Source organism: Macaca nemestrina, chromosome 10 (genome assembly GCF_043159975.1).
Source record: "Macaca nemestrina isolate mMacNem1 chromosome 10, mMacNem.hap1, whole genome shotgun sequence".
Classification (NCBI taxonomy): domain Eukaryota; kingdom Metazoa; phylum Chordata; class Mammalia; order Primates; family Cercopithecidae; genus Macaca; species Macaca nemestrina.
This window is the reverse complement of record NC_092134.1, coordinates 30610088-30629883: the sequence shown is the minus strand read 5'-3', so window position 1 is coordinate 30629883 and position 19796 is coordinate 30610088. Positions and strand designations below refer to the sequence as shown.

General features: G+C 40.1%; 1 long non-coding RNA gene across 2 annotated transcripts; it reads left to right on the top strand.

Moving 5' to 3' along the window:
- Positions 1-7074: 7074 nt before the first annotated feature.
- LOC105493814 (uncharacterized) lies at positions 7075-10693 on the top strand. 2 transcript variants are annotated; one of them, XR_011608515.1, is made up of 3 exons: positions 7075-7147; positions 7522-7632; positions 10630-10693. It is a non-coding gene; the product is annotated as an uncharacterized lncRNA (long non-coding RNA). The 2 variants fall into 2 exon arrangements; XR_011608516.1 differs by lacking the exon at positions 10630-10693 and adding an exon at positions 8261-8462.
- The last annotated feature ends 9103 nt before the right edge of the window (positions 10694-19796 follow it).

The window sequence follows — 19796 nt, the reverse complement described above, 5'->3', positions numbered from 1 at the left end:
ATATTTGTATAAGTGGTCTCCCTGTAGCTGCTCTGTTTGCTGTCTCCTTATTGTTGACTTCAAATTCAAGTAGGACCAGTCACTCCTGCTTAAAATGCTTTGGGGGCTTGCTAGTGATTATGAAAGAAAATCTGAGTTTCTTAGCATGACACACAAAGCCCTGACAACCTGCTCTTACCTGTTTCTCCAACCTTATCTCTCATCTCTCCCTGCCTGGCACTTGGCCATTCATTACACCTGATCCTTGTGCAACACACATGTGTGGGTCCACTTATATACCGATTTTTTTTTCAACCAAACTCAAATTGTATTTGCAGGATGTGAAACCCACATATTACGGAGGGCTGACTTTTCATGTGGGTTCTGTAGGGCCAACTGTGGAATTTAAGTATGTGCAGATTTGAGTACATCAGAGGGCTGGGGGAAGGCCCTGGAAACTATCCCTGGCATATACCAAGTGATGACTGTACTTCTAGGTGGCACTGTGGCTCTCTTGGCCTCTGATTTGTGTGTAATGACCTCCCTGCATAGAGTGCACTTTGCCCTTTTCTCACTCACCTTCTATTTATGCTTTAAGACTCAGCTCAGGTGTTACCTATTTAAGTAAGCCTTCCAAGAACATATCAAACCTGGACAGAATTCTCACCCCTGTAGGATCCAGCAACTACCTCTATCACAGATTTACCACACTGTATTATAACCATCCATTCACATGTCCTTTTCTGCCACTCATCAGTGGGTCACTGGATAGCAGGGGTGCCCATTTGTATTTTCAAGTTCCCATTTGTGATGGTTAATATTCAATGTCAACTTGATTGGATTGAAGGATGCAAAGTATTGCTCCTGGGTATGTCTTTGAAGGTGTCACCAAAGGAGATTAACATTTGAGTCAGTGGACCGGGCGAGGCAGACCCACCCTCAGTCCAGGTGGGCACCATCTAGTCAGCTGCCAGCCTGGCTAGGTGGGATAAAAGCAGGCAGAGGCACGTGGAAAAACTAGACTGGCTGTGTCTTCTGGCCTCCATCTTTCTCCCGTGCTGGAGGCTTCCTGTTCTCAAACTTTGGACTCCCAAGTTCTTTAGCTTTTTTGTTCTTGAACTTTTGACCACAGACTGAAGGCTGCACTGTTGGCTTCCCTACTTTTGAGGTTTTGGGTCTCGTACCGACTTCCTTGCTCCTCAGCTTGCAGATAGCGTATCGTAGCACTTCACCTTGTGATCATGTGAGTTAATACTCCTTAATAAACTCCCCTTCATATATACCTAACCTATTAGTTCTCTCCCTCTAAAGAACCCTGACTAATACCCCATTTCATACTCTAAGACAAGAATCAGGTTCTTAATCAACCATCTGTTTCCAAATATTCCAAACCTATGCCTTTCCAAATATTAACTGCTCTGAGAACCCAAGTCATGACTGCAGTATTCAGGTAGAACCCAGGCACACGCAGCCCAGAAATCTATCTAAAACAGTTCCTGTGAATGGTTCCAATTCTTTAACGAAGATTTAATTGAGAATGAGTGGAATGGAGATCAAAACTAGTTTAAATAATGATTACACAAACACAATCATATGTGACCTGGGAAACTATACGGCACATAGTAATGTCTAATTGCTTCTCACTAAGCATTTGCTAAAACCCCTTGACCAGTTGTGGTTAGGGAATTATCTTTGTTCAGGTCTGGTTTCGATTAAAAAAAATATATATATGTCCACTGGGATCTTATGTTCTTAAAATCTCTGATTTTTTTTTTTTTTTTTTTTTTTTGTGACAGTCTTGTTCTGTTGCCCAGGCTGGAGTGCAATGGCATGACTTCGACTCACTGCAACCTCCATTTCCTGGGTTCAAGCGATTCTCCTGCCTCAGCCTCCCGAGTAGCTGGAATTACAGCTACCTGCCATCATGCCTGGCTAATTTTTGTAGAGACGGGGTTTCACCATGTTGGCCAGGCTGATCTTGAACTCCTGACCCCAGGTGATCTGCCCACCTCGGCCTCCCAAAGTGCTGGGATTACAGGCATGAGCCACTGCACCTGGCCAAATCTCTGATATTTTCACACAAAAGTCTTCTCTCTGAGTGCTAAGATCCTTATTAAAAAGAAGCTTCATTCTCTTTGTACTTGCTCAAGGTCCATATTTAGATTTGAAATGCAGCCTTCACTGTCTACATTTAAAGGTTGCAGTTCTGAATTCTCTAGAGCCTATGCTTCTACCTTCCCTGTACCACCATAGCAGGAAGTAGGCATGGCAGGTAAAGAAAATGAGCAAGGAGACAGATTTAATTTCCAACAGCCTCTCCAGTAAGATGGCTAGATTTAGGAGGGGAAAAAAAGTACAAAATTTCCAGTTAAATTTAAATTTTGGAGAAACAATGATTTTTTAAACTAAAGTATATTGCCTGTGTAATAATTTGGGACATATTCCCACTAAAAAATCCATTGTTTATTTGAAATTCAAATTCAACTGTATCCCGTATTTTATCTGGCAACTCTACTCTGAAGTTGTATTCTCAGACCCAGACACACTTCGCACGCATACTAAACATGCGCAAATATTTTTGCTTCCACAAGGAAATGCCCTCACTCCCACTTTTCCTAAAGCAAAATGCCCTCTTGGCTCTTGGTCTTCCTTTAATTTCTCTACATTAAACATAGGTCCACAAAATAGTCATTTTCCTCTGAACTGTAGGGTTAGAAAACAGTATTCCAATAAGATGATACCTGGCATCTGGCACCAGACCTGGATTTTAGGGAGTTAGGGGCGATGGGTTCTGTAGGAAACCAGGGAACACGCACTGCATCTGAAGAAGGGCAAGGTTCACTACTCAGATCCACTGTCGCCATTTGGGAATGCAGGTTTGGTACTTTGGAAGAATCCATAAAAAAGCCAAGATATGTGAAAACTGCAGAAATTTAATCATTGATAACTGTTAATTGAAACAAATGCAAGCACACTAAAACAAGCAAACATGCACACACTATGTCTGAGGGCCTCTTCTCAGGGTATCCGACTTGCTGTTGCTGGAGTCCTGCACTTTGGGGCAGAAAGGGAAAGAGAGACCTCTGAAAGAGGCAAATTTGGAAGTTTCTGATAAAAATGACTCCCTAGGTGGACAGAAAGACAGGTGCCATTGTTGTAGCAAGATAATTATTTCTCATTTCATTCCTTCCTCCTGGGTTTCCTCCTCTGCAGTTCCCCAACTGAGCAGGCAGCAGGAGCCTGCTTCCTTGTCTCAGGCAGGTATGTGGCAGGGAACAAAGGATATAAACAATTGTCTTTCCTGGCTTTTGTTTTCAAAATTCCATGCCACTGAGGGTATTTTCTAGGTGCTCTAGTCTAGAGAGTTTGAGGAGAGAGAGGATAGCCCTGAGGAAAAGGTAAAAAGTGGGAGGAAGATTCTCCCAAGCTAAAAAAAGAAAAACAATTCTCAGACAGTAGGAAGGGGACAGAGGTTTGTGGTTTCTGGGAGCAGTGGACAAGGTTCCTACACCATCACTCCCTGGCAGTGCTCCAAGAAGGCGGCCAATCTCAGAGGGGACAGTGGCAGAGGCCACGAATAAACACTGGGCTCCCCAGAGTCATTTTGCAGTCCCACGATCTGAAGGGACCACCCGAAGAGAAAACAGAACTAATGGATCTCTACAGTGCTTGGTGGATAAGAGGGACTCCCTACTTCAGGGTCCTACAGAAGACCCTGGATCTATCTAATGCCAGCCATGAGGGGAGACCCCAAATGACCATTGTAGGACACATGAACTGCACAGTGTAAGGGAGACTTAGATTTGAAATTCACTGATTTTTGAAACACAAAGGAATAGGCACAAACTGTTGGGGCTCAAAACATAATACCTCAAAATGAAGGCCTCAGCAGCAGCCTCAGAAGCAAACATTTCTCTGTCACTTTCTCCTGCCCTCCTGCCCCTCACTCTACCCTGAGGCTTGCTATAGAAATTAGAATCCTTCTTCCCCAAAGTGGGTTGTAGAAAACAGAACCCCTTTTCCCCAAAGCTGGCCATAAAACCTGAAAATAGTACTCTAACCCCTTTCCCACCTTTCTGTGTAAAAACTAGACTTAAATAAATTATCTGACCTACTCTGCTTGATTGCAGGTCATAAGGTCCTCATTCCAGAGAAGGTCCTGCCCCACATCCAGAAGGAAGGAACGCTGCTCAGAGAGGCCAAGAAGAATCTAGACAGACAGGCCTTGTTGGTTTTCCCCACTTAGTCAGTCTAGTAGCATTAGATCATAGCCTTTCTGTTCCATCATATTTCTACACAGCTGTCCATACTACCTTAACCTTAACACATAAAATGGATAGTTTCCCCTATATCCTTGGGTCTTCATGCTGAAGTTCCACATGTCATACCAAACTATGATTTAATAGACTTGTATGCTTTTCCCCTTATTAATCTGCCTTTGGTCAGTTGATTTTCAGCAAACCCTCAGTGAAGCAGAAGTTTTTCCTTTGAGTCTACATAAAAGAAAAAAAAAAAGGGAACGTCCACCTGACTATATATATTGAAGTTCATTGTTGCCACCCCTTGAGAATTCCTGTACAAATGTGTAATGCACAAATAACATGATTTATTCCTACTCTTATGGCAGCAGCAAAAAGATGGACTAGTTAGACATTACCCCTCATTCCATGGATCAAGCATACTTGGTCAAACCTGGGGTTTTTCACAGACTAAGAGACAGAAACAGAAACTCTCGAATTACTTGCAATAATAAAAGCCTGTGTCTTTGCCTAGAAAATCCTAAGTAACTACTACTAGACAACTCCTCACCTAGATGACTACTTATTAAAATTCTGACCTGAGATGGATGTTCCCCATATCCCTAGGCAGTGTTAGCTATAGTCAGTACGTGCCTGTAGTATAGCATTTACAATTGGTACCCATAACAAAGGTACTAATGATATCATAATTGTAGTTATTACTATATTATATAATAATGATGATTATTCCACAAACGAGGGACTAAGACGTAAAGAGGTTAAATGACTCCTCCAAGGTCTCACAGTTAGTAAGTTCTAGAGCTAAGACTCAAACCTTCTTCAGTCTTCTAGAGGAAGTCTGGCTCCAGGATCTGAGCTTCCAACCAGCTCCCCCATCTGCATCCAGGCCTTTCCATGGGCTCTTCCTGCTGCCTGGATATTCCAGCCTTGACCTGGTCAGTCCTCCCATTCTATGTTCTTATGGACCATATACCTTTCCTTTACGACATTTACTATTATTTGTAGGGATTTGATTATTTTGTCTCCCTAGATAGATTGTAGATACATACAGGCAGAGATACTGTGAAGGCTTTTCATGCGGGGCCAAGACAACTAGCCGTCTCTGCAAGCCCATTCTCCTCTTTGTGGGGAGACACAAGGTGGCAGAATTATGCCAGACACATGCTGCCTAGCTACCTCCACTTCTTAGCTTCCCTTGCAGCTATGTGTGGCCACGTGATTAAATTTTGGCATATCAAATGTGGCACAAATGCTGGGTGCCACTTCTATTTCTCCTTTCTATTGTTGACAGCTGGAGCCAACTATGACTCAGTGCCCCCCATACAGAGGCTGGATGACAAAGCCACAGGAGATGGCAGAGGGTGAGGGATGCAGGCCCAAAGGACCAAGTGAAGTAGAGCTACCCACCAACCTGAACACTTACCTCAAATTATTACATGAGGAAGTCATTTACTTCAGTCTTTAAACTACTGGATTATTTTGGTTCTCTTTGTTACAGCAGCCTAACCTCACCCAAACTCACCACTGCACTTCTGGAACCTAACAGAGTGTCTAGTATAGACCAGGGGCTTGATATATATTTGCTAAGTAACCAACTGAACAGTTACTTACAGGTATGTCTTCCCAACTAGTGTGTGCACAGAACTCCTTATAAGTTGGGACTGTATCTTCTACCTGTTTTCTTCTGCATCAAGCACAGCATTGAACACATAGCAGGAGGCCAAAGGATGAATGAAGAAATGGTAAAAAGAGAAACATTGGGCATGTACATGGCCACGTTTGTACATCTTTTTACATTTTGCCCGCTACAGAAATGCTTTTCAAATAGTTATAATACAATCTTATATAAACAGCAATTCAACTGGAAGTTCAGTTATGAGGTATTTGTATGTAAGTTAATTATTATATCAAAATAATTGGAGAAAAGGTAGAGCAATGTATGATGTTTAATAGACTTGTAGTTAGGGAACCTGGCTTCTAGTTTCAGTTCTAGTTCTAGTCATGTCTGTGATCTTGGACAAATCACCTAAATTCTCCTGGTACCAGTTTACACATCTGTTAAATGAAAGGAATAAAAACGTTTCCTATAAGATGGTTTCTTAGCCAGGTGTGGTGGCTCATGCCTGTAATCCCAGCACTTTGGGAGGCTGAGGTGGGCGGATCACAAGGTCAAGAGATTGAGACCATCCTGGACAACATGGTGAAACCACATCTCTACTAAAAATACAAAAATTAGTCAGGCATGGTGACACATGCCTGTAGTCCCAGCTACTCTGGAGGCTGAAGCAGGAGAATCCCTTGAACCCGAGAGATGGAGGTTGCAGTGAGCCGAGATTGCACCACTGCGCTCCAGCCTGGTGACAGAGTGAGATTCCATCTTAGAAAAAAAAAAAAAAAAAAAAGTTTCCTTCAAGTTCTAAAACTTAATAATTCTACATACTATACTTTTTTTTTCTGGCAACGTATTTATATTCCTTATAGTTCCTCACTCCTTTTCTTAAAGATGACTATCCTCTTCCTGTGTCTTCACATAGCCTTTTCCGTGTGTGTGTGTGTGTGCACCTCTCGTATCTCTGTTTGTGTGTCCAAATTTTCTCTTCTTATAAGGACACCAGTCAGATTAGATTAGATCCCATCCTAATGGCCTCACTTTAATTTTAATCACTTATTTAAAGGCCAAAATACAGTTACATTGGGAGGAATTAGGGGTTAGGGCTTCAATATATAAATTTTGGGAAGACACAATTTAGCTCATAACATTCAGGTCATAATGGCAATCTAGGAAGGTGGAGTTCTAAAGCTCAGTCATTGGCTGGAAGCTGGTGTGCTCATCTTATTAGAATTTGTAGCCCAGGAAGGCCAAGGTCAATGATTTCAAGTCTCCTCTTTGGATTGGCAGGAAGTGGGATGTGAGCACAGGATGGGGCTCCAATGTGGTTTCTGGGGGTGGGTGGTGGGGATGGGGCACCAGGGCACTGTGTAAGAGAGATGGGACCCTGACCAGACTCCTTGCTGTAATTGCCTGTTTCTGTGTCTGCATCCCCTCTAGACTGTTATTTTCTGGAGGGCAGGGACCACTTCTATCTTGTTGATCTTCAAATTCCCCAGTGCCTGGTGCATAGTTGGCATATTTGTGGAATGAATGATTCACTTCTGCAGCCTCTTCCCTGTGTGAAAGTTATTTTGTGTATCAGGAAAGCAAATTCTTTTTGCATCTAGAAATTTTCAGCCTCCTCTCATCTTGATCTTAAAGAGTTTTTGTCTTATTTTTTCCCTTTGGAAGTGCTTGATGCTCACAGATATAAGGACCATTTACGGAAGGTTTACCACACACCAGGCACAGTGCTCAGAGCCTCATGAGTCTCTCACTTAATCCTCATGACAGCCCTGCCAGGTGGGTGTTCCTTGATTCATTTTATAGGTGCAAAATCCACTATTCAGAGAGGTGAGCTCCCTGGCCCAGGTCTCCCAGCTGGTAAGGGATTACCGAACTGGGTTTGAAACACAGGTCTGTCTGGTTCTAAAACACAGGCCCTTAACTACCTACACTTACAGTTTCACAAATGGTATTCCTGCCTCAGATTTGACAATGCCTATAGTTCTTCAGAATCATTTCCAAGAACAGCCAGGTCTCCTAACTACTCGGATCAAGTGACCGTGGAAAAATTGAAGACTTGACTCGTGAATGAACCAAGAGATAATATGCATACCAAAGCTAGATAATAGTAACAGTTTTTATTTTTTATAAAAATCTTTGCGAAGAACCCATGATGCTAGGGAGGAAATCTTCAAATTGCCCCAGGCTTGGTCTTCCCTTCTATTTCTTTCGGCATGTGGTACTCTATGGGGATTGGACAGAGTGTCTAGGCCCACATATTGAGACGAAAAAAAAATCACAAAAGGAGACTGGTTTATATTTTGTCAACTCAACTTGAGTTATGATATTTTTTCAATTTCTTTTTCTTTTCTTTCTTTTTTTCCTTTTTAAAGCCAATTTGACTTATTATCTTACTATTGTGTAGACACAGCCCTGGTGATACCCTGTGATGAGTTGGAGATTCTTCAAGATCTAAACACAATGAGGGTGACTTAAGGACAGAGTTTCAGCTTTGCTTCTGACTCTTCTTGGTTTTGTGGGTTTAAGTTAATGTTATTTGAAAGTTTTTATATGTGTGTGGTTGAATATATACTATAACTTGTTCTTTTGTGACAACAAGATTTATACTGGCGGTGTCTCTCATACCACTGGAAACTGGAAGGGAACCTACAATGTGAACCTCCGAGAGTTTTAAAAAGACAGCAGCCATTATTCAGCAGTGATGGCTTCAAGCTGCCCTTGAGCCTAGTTACAGCCTGGTGCTCCATCCTGGCCCACATGTGAAGTCAGCATGCAAATGGCCTGTCAGATATTTAATACTTCACATATGCATTTAGACAAAATCTCTGCCTTCTTCTTAATTAAGATTTCTTCAGTGAGTAGGACTGCAGGGAGAAAGAAAATGATCTGATGGAATTTTATTAAATACCAATTTCCTTCCCAAGTTTCTAACAGATTTTTTTTCACTTAACATGACTTGGCCTGAAAGGCGAAGGCATTTGAACAAGGTATGGAGGCTGGCATTTCATTTTGTATATCATTTTGGCTCCAGTGGACTGCTCCCAGTAAAAATGAGCCTACGAGATGTAGCTGTTTTATGCAAAGGCTAACAATGCTAGTCTTTTATAAATCATAAATCCTCTTAACCTCAAACAATTTGGAGCCACCAACTGTAACTGTAATCTATAAGGTCTCAACTCACAGGGATTTTGTTTCTTCTTGGTGCCTTTCAAGCCATTAGGCAATTTTTTTTTTTTTTTTTTTTTTTTTTTTTTTTTTTTTGAGATGGAGGCTCGCTCTGTTGCCTAGGCTGGAGTGCAGTGGTGCTATCTCGGCTCACCGCAACCTCCACCTCCTGGGTTCAAGCCATCCTCTTGCCTCAGCCTCTTGAGTAGCTGGGACTATAGGTACACACCATCACACCCAGCTAATTTTTTGTATTTTTTTTTTTTTTTTTAGTAGAGACGGGATTTCACCGTGTTAGCCAGGATGGTCTTGATCTCTTGACCTCGGGATCTGCCGGCCTTAGCCTCCCAAAGTGCTGGGATTACAGGTGTGAGCCACTGCGCCCGGCTGCAAATATTTATAAAAGTTCTCACCTATTAAGAGATTCAAAATCATTTTTTTGTGGAATAGAAACTTTTAGTCCATACCTCCTCAGTTAAATTTTTGATATAGGTTTTATGAATTTCCTTTTGTTGAATACTTTCTATAATACTGACAGCCATTTGATTTAATTTCTTTCAGACCTCATTCTTATTAGACAAACCCAAGATAGGTGATAATTTTGTTTTGATGGAGGAATGGTGATGTGGACAAATTATCATTGTGTAATTCTTACTTTTGGTGGTATTTTTCTGTGTCATGTGTGTTTATTTTCTTGAAAATAAAAAAGGATTAATGACAATTATTACTTGGTACTCTGTGCACTTAGGATCCTATACCACAAGTAATAGTAAACAGCTCTAGAAAACTTGAGCAGCAAAGGAATTTGCTAGAAGGAGATAGGGTACTTACAATATGTAAGAGATAGCTAGCGAGTTGGAGACTGATAGGTAGTGGAATCCAGGCAGGTCAAGGGGGCAAGGCAGCAGGAAATATTGAACTACCCAAACAGATTGCTACTGTGAAATGAGAAAACCAGTGACTACCAACTGTTGATTCCCCGCCTCATGCCTGTTGCTATCAGTCTGATCAAGATTCACAGTAGTCCTAGAAGCAAAGTTTGATTGGCATAGGTTGATCACACACTCTGTCACTGACTGGTGGAAGATGAGGCTGGTTTTTTAGGATACCCACGCTCTCCCAACAATCCATTATAATAGAATCTCCCTGAACAGAAATAAGACACCACTGGGAAGGAAAATCAGATGCTGGACAGACAAAACCAAATGTCCACGCCTTGCTTAATATCACACTTAGGGATATAAGCAAAAAAATGCCCATTTTATTCTCAAATAGAATGCAGGGATTCCAAGAGCTTCAATAAGTCTCCTTGTAAATTAATTGTTACCTTGGTGAGAAGAATCTGATCATCTTAGATTCAATTCAATGAAGCCATTGTGAAATTCTCTGGCTTCAAAGTGGAGTCCTGGGAACAATACCCTTGATTCAATTCCACACTGCAAGTTGGGCAGTTTAGAGGATGGAATGAATTTTCCTCCAAGCTTTGATGAAAGTTAATGATCCAGAGCTAGGATGCATGTTTTTATATGGTTGCTTATTATGAGCTATTTAACTTTTATAGCTTTATTAAATGTTTTATGGAAATGTGTATTTCATGTTTTATTACAGCTTTGTAGGATGGCCATATTTGGCTGAAAAGCCTGACAAATGAGAACAAATGTTTACAAATATTGCTGGTAAGCAGTTTCTGTGTAAAGTTGTTTCATTTTAACAATTTGTGGGGGTGGAGTGGGAGGGGTTCTCTTTAGTGAAGTGGAGCAGAGCTGAGTGCTTATGAGGGGAGGTAAGAGGAATGGAGAGAAGAGAAGAAAGGAGAGCATGTCCAACATTCTAACTTTTTAGAAGTAAAAAGTAAAATTAGATATAAAATTCTATGGAGATTGCCTTTTAGTGAACCCTTGAGTTAGGAACAAAAGTGAACATTTAAGTTAGAAACACTCCCACCTTCAAAATACATCTGACTGATATTAAATATATATTATATACAAAGCTAAAAATAATATTTTGCAGTTAGTTATGCCATCCTTATAATAAACCTACGAAATGGGCAAAAATACCACTACTAGGCGTTCTAAGCATTGCTCTAAGCACTTTACATGCAGAGCTCATTTAATCTTTATAATAAGACTACTAGATGGATACTAATATTAAGTTCATTTGATAGATAGGGAAACTGAAGCTTCAATAGGTATCCCAAGCATCTGACTTCAAGTCCAATTTATTTCTCACTGTATCGCAGAGACCTCTGCTTGATAGTCTGATATGGAGGTTATTCAGGTTATTAATTGATCTTTGAGACACTTTTGTTCTCATTTTTCTATAGGCAATTTAAAACTATTGAGGGCAAATATTCTGAACTTATAGTCACACCAGCTAGTTGTTGGCACTCTCAAATTTGCCTTGTCAATACTCATTTCACCTGTGTCTCACTTTAGGTCACTGTCTGGTTAGAAAAGAGCTCAAATCTCCAGATTCCTTGTTCTCATATCTTTTCTGGAAATCAGTTTTTGTTTTTGTTTTTCCTCAAAACTTATACGGTTAAGTAAAAGCATGCAAAACAGAAATCACTTCCAGGTACTGAGAAATCAAAGCATCATACAAAACATTCCTAAATCCTTGACTAGTTTTTTATCAACAATCCAAATTTTGTTTTTGTTTTTTCCTCCCTATGTTGTTAATGTTGTAATGAGGAATTCAACTGAAATATCTATTTTGTAAAAAGTATGCCTTAGACAATTTGGCTTTGTGTAACATCTCATGTTTAGAGTATAACATAACATTAGTCCTATCATTAATTGAGAGCTTGCTGTGTATCAGAAACTGTGATTGGTAATATATATATGTCATCACATTTCATTTAATCCTCACTATGATATTAAGTCATGAAGATTATCATCTCATTTTTAACACATGAGGAAACTGAGGCTCAGAAAGTTTAAGAAGCTGTTAGTTTGGAAGTGATTTGTCTCTGCCAAAACCCATGATGAAGTTTAATTGCCAATGCAGCAGTTTTGGGAGGTGGGGCCTAGTGGGAGGTGTTTGGGTCACGGGGGTGGATTCCTCAAGAATAGATTAATGCTGTCTCACAGGCTGATGAGTGAGCTCTTCTTCTCTTGGGAATGGATTAGTTCCCAAGAGAGTGGGTTGTTATAAAGCCTGCCCCCATAAGTTGCCAAAATGAAATATGGTTTTACCCAGAAACTGCTTACCAGTGATATATGCAAAGCATTTGTGCTCATTTGTGAGGCTTCTTGGCCTCCTGTTTGGTCCCTTTTTGTACACACCCACTTCTTCCATTTTCTGTTATGAGCAGCCTGAGGCTCTTACCAGATGGGCTGCCTGATTTTGAACTTCCCAGCCTTCAGCATTCTGAGCAAAATAAACTTATTTTCTCTATACATTATCCAGTCTCAGGTATTTCATTATAGCAACAGAAAATGGGCTATGACAGAGGGAGAACTGGGTGTCAAGCTTAGGTCTCTGTCTCCAGTGTCCAGTGGTGTTTCTACTCCTTCATGAGGACTTTATCTGGGGTGAAGGATTACCTGAGAGTATCCAAGTTCAGCTCATTGGGGAAGGTTTTCGTGAAATATTATGACATCAGAGTGGGGGAGACATTTGTGGATAGGGGCCTTCAACTGGAATGACTTCCTGGCCGTTGACTTTATTAATAGAAAAGTCTCCCATCTGGCATTCCTGCTGTGCTTCCCTCTCCTCCTTACTTCAGAATCTGAAAATCCTCCCTCGGCAGTCTCAATCCCTCATGTGAAGCTCAAATTATTCTCCAGGCACATTCAGGACCCAAAAGTTGACATAACTCTTAATCATTGTGAAACTTGACATTTTGAGTGTGAGTACGTGTGTATGTGTATGTTTAGTAAAAAGAGCATGAGGCAGCACAGGGGCAGGAAGTGAGACATTATCCAAATGGATATGCATATGTCTTATATGTCTACATATCTTGCCATTGGAGAAGGGGAATATAATCAAAAGATGTATGTGTATGTATGTGTTTCAAGTATGTGTGTGTGTAAGGGTGATCATGCAATGCATGTGCATATTTGTGTGTGGTCTGTGTGCTTGTGCAAACACAGATGTGAACGTGTATATTGGGAAGTGCTTGTGCTCAGGTGCAAGGGAAGGAATACGTAAATCCCACGCTTAACTTTCAATAGAGAGAAATGTACAAATTCAAATAGCTTGAAATACATTTCCTAAAAGATGAACGGTTTAAATTTTCTCGAGACTGATAGTATATGATTTTCCATTTGAATTAGAAACACACCTCCCACTCAACAATAAGCTACTCTGAACAAAACACAACCAGGGATATGGCAGATCCATTTAGACCCTCCCTTAAGAAATCCAAACAAAAGGAATGGCATCATCAGGATGACTGCCACTGAGACAACTCTAGACTGTCTAGACATGAGTTAATTACTTCTATTTATCTTTCCAACTTCCTCCAGAATTAGCTAACACTCTAAGATTTGGTGAACCTTTTAATTATCTCCAAATTCTGACTAACTAGGGGGAATGGATAGAGCAAATAATCAGGAATTAGGTTTGTCACTGACCAACTTCATTTCACCTGAAGAGAATCTCGTAGTCTCAGTGGACCTCAGACTTTTCATCCACTAAATAGGTATAAGAATATTTGTCCAATCTACTTTACAAGGCTGTGGTATGAAGCAAATGAAAGAATGTGAAACCTTCTGTACAGCATATAAATTATAAACCAAAATAAATTGTTACTGATATTGTAGTCTTGGAACTAAGCTGTTGAATGTATATGTTACTTGGGTTTTTCTGCTAACTGGTTAAATGAAATGAGTACTTAAGCACTGGAGGTGGAAGATTTGAGTTTGGGGGCTACTTTTTTTACCTTTTGGCAGAATAATCTTTGGGCATATAATTTTACCTTTTGATCCTTACGGTGTCCATATCTGTGAAATAGGTTTATAATTCTCATTCTAATTAACTCACAGGACTGTTTTAAGGATTACATGGGACGTGAGAGTACTTTGTAAGCTTCAAAATAGTATATGAAAGAAGAGAGTATTATTCATTAGTATTTCCCTTGTGAGCTACCATGAGCTACCACAATGATCCATTCTTCTCTTGGCTCATGTGACAAAAGAGAAAGCTGAAGAACTTTGCCAATAAATACACATTTTATTTACCTCCCGGCTTCTGAGCACATAATTTAAAATGACGTGTTCATGGATGCAGATGTGTTATTAAGAATAAAGACTAAGAGGCTCTATAACTACTCATGCTTCTTGAAAATGAATTCAACATACAATAGTGAACAGTTTGTTAGTTAATGAATCTATATTAAAGTAATGACTGTGGGTTGTATTACAAACCTGGGTGTTTTTGTTCTTACATTTGCACTTTTAATATTGAAACATTAATTGGTTCATTTATTAAATATTTAGGAGTTCTCACCTGGTTCCAGGTAGAAACTAGACATACAGAGATAAAAAATATGTGGTCTCTGTCTCCAAAGAGCATTCAGTGTAGTTAGGAAACAGACAAGTTTAAAAAAAAAAGTGATTCCAACTAGATGCATCAGATGCATTAATAGAGGCATATACAGGTGTTAGTACTGTGGGAGCAGAGAGGACTGAAAGTCTGTGTCCAAGTGTCAGAGAGGGTTGCCCCAGATGTTTTATTTATGACAGAGCTGAGGCTGGTAGACTCAGTGAGAGTTTACCTTGCAGAAAGAGGGATAGGGGGACAGAGGACTGAGGCAGAGAGAATGACATAGGCAATACAATGTGGAAGTGTGAGAGTGCATTGTAGATAGCTGAATCGCAAGCAGATGGTTAGAATGCATGTGAGGATATCGCTGGTACTTCTTTCCTTGGGTTGGGAGAACTAGGGGCCAATTTATTAAGGGCTTGAAATTCCAGACAAAGAAACTTGAATTCTTTCTTGCATTCAAGGACATGTTAAAGAATTATAGGCAGGTGGATGACATGATCAAATTCGCATTTTAGAAAAAAAAATATTCAAACCACTACTAAACATCTACCACATACTGTGTGTGAAACTCTGACAGATTAAAAATAAAATATCTGGCTGGGTGTGGTGGCTCATGCCTGTAATTCCAGCACTCTGGGAGGCCAAGGCAGGGGAATCACTTGAATCCAGGAGTTTGAGACCAGCCTGGGCAACAAAACGAGACCCTATCTCTACAAAAATATAAAAATAAGAAAGGAGCCGGGCATGGTGGCACGTGCCTGTGGTCCCAGCTATTCTGGAGGCTGAGGTGGGAGAACCTGGAGAACAAGAGGTTGAGGCTGCAGTGAGCCATGATTGTGCCACTGCACTCCAGCCTGGACAACAAAGCAAGACTCTGTCAAAAAAAAAAAAAAAAAAAAAAAAAAAGCTAAAATATCTTGAGGATCCAGACATTTATGCATGTTGGGAACCATAACTTTTTGTCTTTGATTGGTTTAGAGAATAAGAGGGGAGGGAAAATTACTCTCTCACTGTATTAGAGCAGCACCAGATGCAGACCTGGAACATGATGGTATTTGGGCAAGAACTTGTTCACATCAGTACTTTAATGGGGGTATTTTTCATAGGTTTGGACAAAGTCACACATCCTATTACCAGCAAACACTTATTACAGATCTCTCCCCCGATATGGCTTAACTGTGTCTCCATTCAAATCTCAACTTGAATTTGTATCTCCCAGAATTCCCACGTGTTGTGGGAGAGACCCGCGGTAGGTAACTGAATCATGGGAGCCAGTCTTTCCTGTGCTATTCTTGTGATAGCAAGTCTTGCGAGATCTAATGGGTTTATCAGGGCTTCCAGTTTTGCTTCCTCCTCATTCTCTCTTGCTGCGGTCATGTAAGAAGTGCCTTTTCCCCTCTGCCATGATTCTGAGGCCTCTCCAGCCATGTGGAACTATGATTCCAATTTAATCTCTTTTTCTTCCCAGTCTCTGGTATGTCTTTATCAGCAGTGTGAATACTAATACACCCCGTTTTTGAAGAATAAAAGGGAAACCTATGAGAGGGATAAAAATACCCTCTGTAAAAGAGATATTCTCTAGATCTATGAAAAATTATAGCAGAAAAGAGGAATAAATGTCTTAGGCTTAGAACATGAAGATTATTATCTCCAAAATGATTTTTTAATGGGGACCAGAAGAATTTTTAATAAGTTACAAGCAGACACAGGCTTTTAAAAGATAAGTACAGAGAATCTTGAGAAGAGGACATTCTGAAATGAAAATACACAAGATGAAATGTGAAGACAGCAAGTTGAGCAGAAAAATGAACTTGATGGGATCAAGAAGATGCAGCAGTCAGTTTAGTTAATTTCCCTGCCCACGCTTCTTTGTCAGAGTCAGTTCTCATTTCCCCAATAAGGAAAGGACACATGATTTGCTCTGCTCACAATGAGTAAGACCCAGAATGGACACATGATCTAAACTTGGTCAATCAATTCTTTTTTCTAGAATATGGGACACAGAAGAAAGAATTCTTTCTTCTAGAATATGCAGGCTTAGGTAGGGCTGAAAGAGAGAAGATATGTAGAGATGTCTTGGGGGCTATTTTATTTTCTGTTTATGGGGAAATAGAGATCTGGATTGCAGAGACTGGCAGATCGGAAGATGAAGAAAGAAAAACAGAGACAAGAGACCACAGGATTTGGAAAGAGACACAGAAAGAAAGTAGCTATCCTGGTCCCTGACAACTTTCCAGTTCCTCATTCCAGTCTCTTATGAGGCCTCACTAGACTTCCTGACTTTGGGTTCTATGAATTTACACTTGTATTATTTTAAAAACATTCCACTTTCGGCTTACCCTAATTTGAATGGGATACTATTATTTGCAACCAAATGGTCCTTGACCAATAAAGGAGGATTGCAAGAATCCTAAAAACAAAACAAAACAACAAAAACCTCAGTAGTAGTATAGACTTCTGTTTTGCAAGTCAGCTGGAGAACAGCTTCACTGCAGCATTTCTTGATTTCCCACAAAAATACATATAAATTAAAGGATTTAGAAACAACTCACAATAACATTGAAAATTGAGTCGGGTAGTCAACCTAATTCTACAATCAAGAGAGCTGATTTTCAGAACTTATTTGGCTTAACCTCTAAATGGCATTTGTCCCTGTGGAATATTCTCTTTCTTGAGGCATTTTCTTTCTTTGGCTCCCATGACTACATTCTGATAGTTTTCATTCCTCCGTAGCTTTGCCTTTTTCTGTTTTTCTTTCCCACTTCTTTCCCACTTGACCTTTTAAATAGTTCCTTAGCATTCATCTAAGCTACCTCCTCTTCCATTCTATTCAAGCAGTTCCACTCATGCCCATGGCTTCTGTTCTTACTCACATACTGATAGTTTTTAAATCTAGGTACTCAGTCCATACCTCTTGACTGTATAAACGTCCTTCTACTAGAAATTTCTACTGAGATATTGCAACAGTAGCTCATAAGAAACCAAAATCATCCTCATTCCAGCCAAATCTGTCCCTCTTTAAGGAAATACTATACTTTCTATCTGCCCAGTCATTCAAACTAAAAACTTCGTAATTCTCCTAGCATGCTCCCTCTCTCTCCTCTTTCATATCCAATCAGTTAGCAAGTCGTGTTGTGAAAACTACAGAACAAAAAAACCTAGGACCCCCATTGACGTTTGATTTAGTGTGAGAAATCTCTAAACTTTATCTCCCTCCTGTGTTCCTCACCTCCTGCACAATTCTGATAGGTTCCTACTCCTTCCCAGCACACAGGTCCTGGCAAAGTGTAAAGCCCTTTGTGCATGGGTATGTGCGTGAGTGTGTGTACGTGCTTGTGCGCCTATGGTGGGAAGAGACAGATGCTTAAATAAAGAACTCAACAGTGGATAATAGGAAATGAGCTTTAAATAAATATCCAGAGCTCAGAATATCAGAGAACAAGGCAGTGAATGTAGAAGAGGTGTGTTAAGTGAAATTGTGATACAATCTGGAGATTGGGCTGGAATGAAGTGCACTGACCCAACCTCACCTTGCACATCCCACCTCCACAAATTTTATAGTTGAAAAGGGGATTTTTCTATCACATGACATAGAATAAGCCCAACCCACATACTTTCTCTGTGGACAAATTCTATTTGAAAACAGTTTTTCATGCTTAAGAATGATTAAAGATGAAATAAAATCAATATGAGTTGCATAAAAAATTATAGAATAAAGGAAAGTATTGGAATACTCAAAGGAAGACCCTTTTTCTGAAAATGACCTATTATAGTGTATTAATGAAGGTATAAGCAAAATTTCTCAGAAAAAAAAAAGAAAAAAGAAAAAAGAAAAAAAAAGATAACCAGCTGGGTGTGGTGGTTTACACCTGTAATCCCAACACTTTGGTAGGCTGAGGTGGGTGACTCACCTGAGGTCAGGAGTTTGAGACCAGCCTGGCCAATGTGGTGAAGCCCATCTGTACTAAAGACACAAAAATTCACCAGGTGTAGTGGCATGTGCCTGTAAGCCCAGCTACTTGGGAGGTAGGAGAATCACTTGAATGGGGGAGGCGGAGGTTGCAGTGAGCCGAGATCGAACCACTGCACTCCAGCATGGGCAACAAGAGTGAGACTCTGTCTCAAAAAAAAAAGAAAAAAAAAGAAAGAAGGAAGGAAAGAAAGAAGGAAAGAAGGAAGGAAGGAAGGAAGGAAGGAAGGAAGGAAGGAAGGAAGGAAGGAAGGAAGGAAGGAAGGAAGGAAGGAAGGAAGGAAGGAAGGAAGGAAAGAAAGAAAGAAAGAAAGAAAGAAAGAAAGAAAGAAAGAAAGAAAGAAAGAGAAAGAAAGAAAGAAAGAAAGAGGAAGGAAGGAAGGAAGGAAAAAAGGAAGGAAGGAAGGAAGGAAAGAGGAAGAAAGAAAGAAAGAAAGAAAAGAAAAAAAGAAAAAGAAAGAAACGAAAAGAAAAAAAGATAATCAAAAATAAATTGTTTCAGTAGTTTATTCCTCTTTCATATAATGGTCTAGAGGGAGGGTCATTGGGGCAAAGGGCAAAGATATAAAGGATCTGTTTCCCTTCTATCTTGTTTTTCTGTAATCACCTAGAGCAGTAATACTCAAATGTGGTCCAGACCAGTGCTGGTCTTGGGACTTCTTGCCACTAGTCAGCATGCTCCCTCCCTCCTTTAAAGGTGAGACATGTACAGAAATTGAGAGTGTTTATCTGGCCCCATTGTGCACTGATACAGTTTAGAAGTAAGCGTGCTTATCATTGACCAGTAACAAGTAGTTTAAGGATAGTACCTGTCTATAGACCACATTTTGAGTAGCACTGCCCTAGGGGTCATCCTCATCTTTATTCTTTCAACTGGCTGTCACCATACAAAGGGAAATGACAGAAAATTCTTTAGAAAGAGCAGGTAGCCATTAAAATGAACCAATGTGAAATTAACAAAATAGAATGAAATAGAATATGATAAAAAAATTTAAAAAGGAAATAGAATGAGATGAAAAAGGAAATAATAGGATAAAGATGTTGAAATTCACCTTGGAGGCAGTAGAGAGCATGATCAGTGCTGCACAAAACCCCGGAAGTGGAGTAAAAGATAAATCTGAGCTGCTCTAGAATGCAGGGAGGAAACAAAAAATCAAAGAATTGTCAAAATAGAAAGAGAAAATGACAGATATGGAGGCTAACAACAGAGAACCAAAAAAAACAAATAAATCATTCTCCTTAAAAAGGAAAAAGAGGCCGGGCGCGGTGGCTCAAGCCTGTAATCCCGGCACTTTGGGAGGCCGAGACGGGTGGA